Here is an 8,906-nt window from a genome sequence, read left to right on the forward strand (position 1 = left end):
ACTGATGGTGCAGATTAAACTTCAGACAGAGATCTAAAGACTGCAGGAGATTCAGTAACGTCTAGACAAACAGTTTTAAGTGATGCTGAGACAGAATCTGGCTGGACAGATGGGGGGACAGACAGACAGCATTTTTTGGAGATGTATGATTTAATATATCATCAATGCAGTATCTGAGTGAACTGCTAGTGTCTTACGATCCGTCACACCTACTGCGATAAAGGATGCAGGCTGCTTGTCAGTACCGTGTACTATGGAAACTACAGTGAGGGGCGGAGCATTTTCTTTTTAAACACAAAGTTATGGAATAGTCTTCCAATTAATGTTCGGGGTAATTAATGTTCCTTTGCTTCTCTTCTCTTCTTTCTCTCTCCCTGTCTCTCTCTCTCTCTCGCTACACATGTGGTTCCTGAGCTGCCTGTGATCCAGACTCCCTCTGCCCTCTCGTCCTTGTGTCCCTCTTTTGGTTGGAGATCTTGTCACATGGACGCCCCGTGTGGTCCTCCTGTTATACTGAACCTCCAGCCTCCTAACACATAGAATGAGTGCAGATCAATCCCTGCTCTCCGTTATCACCCAGATGAGGATGGGTTCCCTGTTGAGTCTGGTTCCTCTCAATGACAATTGTTAAAATCACTATACAAATAAAATAGAATTGAATTAAATCACCTGTGATGGATTGTACCCCACCTTGTGTCCCCTGGGATCGGCTCCAGGCCCCCCGTGACCCTGAATACAGGGTTGAGCGGTATTGACGATGAGTGAGTAAGTGAATTGAATCATTAAAAGAGCGAGGTCTGACCAATGTACAGACAAAATCTTTTGTTTATTTATATGGATTTTCTTACTTGTTTAAAAAAGTTTAAATAGATAGAAAGAGTAAAGAAACACAAAAACGTCAGTGATTGCATTTTGATATGGTTGTCATAAAGATCTGTGATGTTCAGCCCACTGCAAACCCAGCACCAGTCTGGGACCTGTCTGTGTGTCTGTGTCTGTGTTTCTGTGGATGTCAGTGTGAGGTGAAGAGATCTGTCCTGAGTGTACTGTCCAACATTCCTGCTTGATGTGCTAAGACAGATAGCACAGGGTGTTACACCAGAAGCTCAGCCAGTTGCTGTGGGGCCTCGCCAGCTGTGCCAGCTGTTCTCTTCTTTATGCTCCAGCTCAGACTGATGTCCACCTGAAGGAGGAAGGTGACTTGTTTGACCTGTGGCAAACTGTAGCTGTACAAAGTAACTGCGACGTCACTTTCCTCCATGTACGAAGAGGAGGAAAGGACACTTTGGTTGTCCCAGAGGTTGGATGCATTGCCGATGTCATGGATAACACCTTCACGGATCACTAGAAGTCCATCGCACGTTGACTTCCTCAGGAGTTCTCCAGAAGCAGGTTAAACCCTGCAACAGTGATCCAGACTCAGAAAAGAGTCCAAGCAGAACCTGGTTAGGGAACTACGAATCCTGACTGTGGAAAGAGTTCTTAAAGAATTTTTTATTTTCTTCAAATGGCCAGTTAATACAATGTGCTTGTGTGTTCCTAAAGCATGGACACAGGAATGTTCTCAGACTTTAATGACCTAGAAGAAGATCCAGTTATTAATAAGCAATAAAATCTGAATGAGTTCTCCTCACACAGCTTGTCTCTTGCGTCAGTTCCTCAGTATTTACGTCTTCACCCGTTAGCTCAGAGACTCATGGATGTAATTTATTAGTTCTAAATAAATTGATTTCAGACGCTGAGGAAGTAGTTCTGAGGAACACTGTGACGTTCGTTCGCTCTCTGGACAAGAAGAAAGAAATAACAGGAGGGAGGAGAGCTGAGGGGAGGTGTGTCTAATCTTCATCCAGAACATTCCTGCAGAAGTATGAAGCAGGGTGGAACATAACACAACTGCTGCAAAATGGCCACTGTGTTTAATTCTACACACACACACACACACACACACACCGATTAATAACACACAGACTGTTACACTCCATAAAATGTAACTTAAAATATAGATTTTGTATTAATCTGATCTAACTCTCTGTCTCACCGTCTGACTCGGTGTCTGACTGACTAACCTGTCACTTGTCTGCCTGTCTGTCTGTCTCACTCACTGTCTCACCGTCTGTGTCACTGTTTTATTGTCTGACTGTATTATAGTTTGTGAGTTTCAGAACAAACATTACACAAACACTACCCCCCCCCCCCAACCCCGCCCCAAACACACTGCAGTAGTTCTGTTCCAGCCCAGACTCAGGGGTCTCCCAGAGTTCACCTGTACGTAATACTCACAAAGCCCCTGACCCTGTCGATCCCGTGTGTGTGTGTGTGTGTGTGTGTGCTAAGAAACGCGACTCTCACTCCGCTACATTCGACTCGTTACTTTTATAACCGTTTATTCACTTTAAATATTCTTTGTTTTTGCCAGGGAAATGCAGTTGGTGGATCGACCATGTGACTGTGTTTCACCAATCAGACGTAGCAACAATAATCACATGACTCAGGCATGAAGCAAACATGCTGCGGTTAATTTAGCTGTTTTATTTAATGTTAGCATTTATAATTAGCAAATAAACTAATGGCTAAAAATATAAGTTTCTTGTATTTGTTCTGCTGGACAGTTTATGGTAAAGTGAGACTCTTCTACATGTTCTAATGTTATTTTCTATCTGATGAACCATTTGAAGGATGTAAATTATTTGTAAATTATTTTATCATTTTGTCTGACTGCTTACATAATTTCTAAAAAAAAATTAATCGAACAGTATATGATGAAATCTTTTCACTGAATATTTTTTTTCTCTTACTTGAGTAATATTAATTTGAAGTACAGTTACTCTTACTTGGGTACGTTTTTTGGCTCCTCTACCCACCTCTGTTAAAGGCTTAAAAACATTATGTGTCCTGATTGGTCCATTTATATCACCATAACAGAACAGTAAGAATGCTGATTAAAAACACAGAGTAATGAGAAACTCCTCCCCTCTGAACAGCTCCGCCCCTCTCTATAACTCCCTCCCTCTGAACAGCTCCGCCCCTCTCTTTAACTCCCTCCCTCTGAACAGCTCCACCCCTCTTCCCCCCTCCCTCTGAACAGCTCCGCCCCTCTCTTTAACCCCTCCCCTCTGAACAGCTCCGCCCCTCTCTATAACTCCCTCCCTCTGAACAGCTCCGCCCCTCTCTATAACTCCCTCCCTCTGAACAGCTCCGCCCCTCTCTTTAACTCCCTCCCTCTGAACAGCTCCGCCCCTCTCTTTAACTCCCTCCCTCTGAACAGCTCCGCCCCTCTCTTTAACTCCCTCCCTCTGAACAGCTCCGCCCCTCTCTATAACTCCCTCCCTCTGAACAGCTCCGCCCCTCTCTTTAACTCCCTCCCTCTGAACAGCTCCGCCCCTCTCTATAACTCCCTCCCTCTGAACAGCTCCGCCCCTCTCTTTAACTCCCTCCCTCTGAACAGCTCCACCCCTCTTCCCCCCTCCCTCTGAACAGCTCCGCCCCTCTCTTTAACCCCTCCCCTCTGAACAGCTCCGCCCCTCTCTATAACTCCCTCCCTCTGAACAGCTCCGCCCCTCTCTATAACTCCCTCCCTCTGAACAGCTCCGCCCCTCTCTTTAACTCCCTCCCTCTGAACAGCTCCGCCCCTCTCTTTAACTCCCTCCCTCTGAACAGCTCCGCCCCTCTCTATAACTCCCTCTCTCTGAACAGCTCCGCCCCTCTCTATAACTCCCTCCCTCTGAACAGCTCCGCCCCTCTCTATAACTCCCTCCCTCTGAACAGCTCCGCCCCTCTCTATAACTCCCTCCCTCTGAACAGCTCCGCCCCTCTCTATAACTCCCTCCCTCTGAACAGCTCCGCCCCTCTCTATAACTCCCTCCCTCTGAACAGCTCCGCCCCTCTCTTTAACCCCACCCCTCTGAACAGCTCCGCCCCTCTCTATAACTCCCTCCCTCTGAACAGCTCCGCCCCTCTCTTTAACTCCCTCCCTCTGAACAGCTCCGCCCCTCTCTATAACTCCCTCCCTCTGAACAGCTCCGCCCCTCTCTTTAACTCCCTCCCTCTGAACAGCTCCACCCCTCTTCCCCCCCTCCCCTCTAAACAGCTCCGCCCCTCTCTTTAACTCCCTTGCTCTGAACAGCTCCGCCCCTCTCTTTAACTCCCTCCCTCTGAACAGCTCCACCCCTCTTCCCCCCTCCCTCTGAACAGCTCCGCCCCTCTCTTTAACTCCTCCCCTCTGAGTAACTGCGCCTGTGAGTTTAGAGAGTTAAAAGCTCAGCGTGTTGTACCTCTGGCTGCGCGTAAGGTCTGTAATGAAGGTCCAGATGTTGGCTGTGGTTTAGGTGAGCAGTGAGAATATTTTGTCTTGGTTACAAGAGGAGATAAGCTGAACCTCTGCTTCCTCCGCATTCCTCTGACTGATATACTCCCGAACACTTTACAGTATGTGATTCTGACACACACTCATATCTGACCATGCTAACTACTAGCCGCTGCTAGTCCTGACGCATTCCTTTATGAACAGCACTCAGTTCCACTCCAGATGTTTTTCGTTCGTTTCTCTCCCTTGGGGTTTTCTGCGTCTCAACCTGAATGTTCTGCCGAGCTCAGAGCCGGTGTTTATTCACGTTCTCATCCCGGGTTAGAAATGAGTCACGCTGCTGAGGACAAGCCCCATGGGCAGATTAAATATAGAACAGAGAAATAATTAATGCTATATTTCAATGTACGAGGACTGAAACTGTAGAGAACAGATTCGTACCCAAGTCTCCATCAGTGAACAGTGTGTGATCTCAACACAACATACTTCCTGTTATCTAGTGCTGTCTAATATCCTAAATAGCAACTACACCAATTCTTTCCACCTTTCTGTTCTTCCTTTCTCTACCCACCCCAAGGCATCTGGAGATTGTGGAAGCTCCAGTACACAGAGGCCGACCCTGCGAGGATCCTGAGGCATCCAGAGAAGGAGCACCTCCAGCTGGATTCTGCTTCATGATGCTTTGGAGCTATACACGCTGCTCCTGAGCTCCCAGTGATCCAGACCCCATCTGTCCTTTGCACCTGTCTGACTCCTAACACACAGTATGAGTGCAGATCAATCCCTGCTATGCGTTATCACCCAGATTCAATTCAATTCAATTCAATTCAATTCAATTTAATTTTTTTTGTATAGCGCTTTTAACGATTTACATAATCACAAAGCAGCTTTACACAATCAAAAGAATTAAGTTTGTATGAAATGTGAATGTGTATGAATCAAAATGATATGATTGTCCCTGATGAGCAAGCCTAGGACGACGGTTACAGTGGCAAGGAAAAACTTCCTGAGATGGTAATAGGAAGAAACCTTGAGAGAAACCAGACTCAACAGGGAACCCATCCTCATATGGGTGATAACGAATAGCAGGGATTGATCGGCATAATAATATGCGAGACTGGAAGTTCAGTATAAGAGGAGATGTGTAAGATTAAAGTCCAGTTTGTTCCTAGAGGCTTAGGTAGACTGTGAGAAATTCCAGTCCTGAACTATAGAGCGACTGAAGTCACAGGTCCTCAGAGAACAGCTGTCTCCATCAGTGGAGGACAGGACCACCTTCATGGAAAAGTGGAACCAACCCCAGTCACCACACGCATTCCAGGCAGACCACACGGGGGCATCCATGTGATAAGCTCTCCAACCAGAAGCAGGACTCCAGGATGAGTTAGAGAGGTCCAGCGGGCAGAGGGGGTCTTGATCACTGGCAGCTTAGAAGCGACATGTATAGCTCGACAGAGAGATAGGTAGAGGAAAAAGGAGAGAGGGAGAGAGAGAGAGAGGAGAGAGCAGAAAAGGAGAGAGCAAAGAGATGGAGAGATAACAGTTAGGTCTGGTCACAGTCACACATAATGTGAATGTATATTAACTGTAGAGTGCAAGCAGAGACTCCAGCAGGACTAACTATGACATCATAACTAAAAAGGGAGGTGCCAGAAGGAAACACAAACATGAGGGGAAACTGAGATGTAAAGCAACCAATCACCTCACCGTCAGCAAACCTGAGTGATCAATGAGAGTGAGGAAGACAGCATCTAAACATACCAGTTCACCATAATACTCTACGTCCATGAGTCCCCCAGATCTGCTCCTTTACCTAAGGATAATCTATTTATAAAAATGCTTGGCTAAATAAATAGGTTTTTAGCCTGGACTTAAACACTGAGACTGTGTCTGAGTCGCGAACACTATTTGGAAGACTATTCCATAACTTTGGGGCTTTGTAAGAAAAAGCTCCGCCCCCAGCTGTAGTTTTCATAATACGCGGTACTGACAAGCAGCCTGCATCCTTTGATCGAAGTAGGCGTGGCGGATCGTAAGACACTAGCAGTTCACTCAGATACTGCGGCGTGAGACCATTTAATGCTTTATATGTCAAGAGTAGTATTTTAAAATCGATGCGAAATTTCACAGGAAGTCAATGCAATGTGGATAAGATAGGGGTGATGTGCTCGTATCTTCTGGTTCGAGTGAGGACTCTCGCTGCTGCATTCTGGACTAATTGAAGCTTGTTTAAGCACCTAGTTGAACAACCAGACAGTAAGGCGTTACAATAATCCAACCTAGAGGTGATAAAAGCATGAACTAGTTTTTCTGCATCATTTAGTGACAATATATTTCTTATCCTGGCAATATTTCTGAGGTGAAAGAATGCTATCCTGGTAATATTATCTACATGAGCTTCAAATGAAAGGCTTGAATCTATAATCACACCCAGGTCTTTCACTGTTACACTTGATGGAACAGAAAGGCCATTTAAAATCATTTCATCTAAGCATTTCACTGCATATCGTACTGTGTATGACTGTGTATGTGACAAATAAAATTTGAATTTGAAATCACAGAGTGATCAGAAAGCTTACTTCTAGCTGCTTGTGGTCCTATGACTAGAACTTTTGTCTTATCAGGATTAAGCAGAAGGAAATTAATTAGCATCCAATCTCTTATGTCCTGCACACATTGCTCAACTTTAGTAAGCTGGTTTTTCTCATCTGGTTTTGCTAAAACGTATACTTGTGTGTCATCAGCATAACAATGAAAACTAATACCATGCTTACGGATTATGTTGCCCAGAGGAAGCATGTAAAGGGGAAAAAAGCAGTGGGCCTAAAACAGAACCCTGTGGAACACCAAACTCAACTTGAGAACATGAGGAATGGTCACCATCTAAATCAAAACTGATAACGATCAGTCAAATAGGATCTGAGCCAAAAGAGGGCCGTTCCCTTAATTCCTACTACATTTTCTAATCTGTGAAGAAGAATAGCGTGATCAATGGTGTCAAAAGCTGCACTGAGATCAGAGGCCACTAGGAGGTCATTTACTACTTTAACGAGTGCTGTCTCTGTGCTGTGATGAGGCCTAAATCCTGACTGATACACTTCATGTATGCTATTCTTATGTAGATATGAACATAGCTGCTGTGATACTACCTTTTCCAGAATTTTTGAGATTGAGGATGGGTTCCCTGTTGAGTCTGGTTCCTCTCAAGGTTTCTTCCTATTACCATCTCAGGGAGTTCTTCCCTCAGCACCGTCACCCTCGGCTCGTTCATCAGGGACGATCTGATCATTCACACACACTCACATCTCATACACACTTCAATAATTTCCTTTTAATTTTGTGACACTGCTCAGAGACACTGACCTTTGTTTAAAGCTCAATATAAACTTTAAGTTTAATTTAATAGATTGATTTACAGTCTCTCTGTTTGGTATCACCTAAATAAATATAGATTCCCTCCTGGGTCTAGTTCATCTTAAGGTCTGTTCATTTTTTATACATTTTTATTTCTTTGTGGTGAATAAAACTGATTGACTAATAAAAGTCTTTTTATCATCTCCAGCTTTTAATTCTCGAATGAAATCATCTAGAGCCGCACAGTCGGACATCAGTGCCAAACTGAATCACACACATCCTGAAGTGGAGACACGACACGCTGCTGACCGACTCACGTCCCCACACGTCCTCACACATGATGTCCTCACCTCCTGGTGATGAAGGTTACAGGCACAATGGGTGAGGAGGTTCAGGATTCTCTCTCACCTGTTGGTCTGAAGGAGCAGAGCAGGAATCACTCCAGGGTTCGAGAGTCACAGAGTTTCCTTGGTAAGAAGCTCATCCTGTCTGTGTGTGTGTGTGTGTTTGTGTGTGTGTGTAAGACAGTTTCTTTAAGGGTATTTTTCTCCTCATTATCTTTTTTTTTTTTATAAATTCCCACCATTCCACCCAGTGAGGGCAACGACTAAACATCTCACTGCATCTTTTCAAATCGCTGCCCACTTGCACCTGGGTGAAGCTCACAGAGGCCTGTGATTGGCTAATGTGGCTGTAGTGATAAGGGGTGAGAGAGTAACCCCCTCTCCCTTGGCTGAAGGCATTATCGGGACTAGAACTAATGATCTACAGGTCACAGGGTGGTTCCATCCTCATGCTTAGGGCAGATCACACACTTTGGCCATGGATTCTTGTCTATCTGTGTGTGTGCGATTCAGTGTAATGAGAAATTCCCACTGTGCTCTGTGTATGTAGTGGAGTAAGAGGTTTACAGAAAGCTCTAAGAATAACTCACACACTCATCTTCTAAACCGCTTTATCCTGTATTCAGGGTCGCGGGGACCTGGAGTCTATCCCAGGAGGCTTAGGGCACGAGGTACACCGGGACAGGGCAGGTCATCCATCGCAGGCCAGGAATCGAACCCGGACCCTGGAGGTGCAAGGCGACAGTGCTAACCACTACAGAATAACTAAGAATAACTGTCTCATCATTTTCTGAATCATCTCTGCTTCCACACGGCACCGCGGGAACACTGTGCCGTCACTGTGTCTCGACATTCTCTATTAAAAGAACAGAGGTCGAACCAGGGGTCACTGCTGACTCACACCA

Source organism: Clarias gariepinus, chromosome 25 (genome assembly GCF_024256425.1).
Source record: "Clarias gariepinus isolate MV-2021 ecotype Netherlands chromosome 25, CGAR_prim_01v2, whole genome shotgun sequence".
Lineage (NCBI taxonomy): Eukaryota > Metazoa > Chordata > Actinopteri > Siluriformes > Clariidae > Clarias > Clarias gariepinus.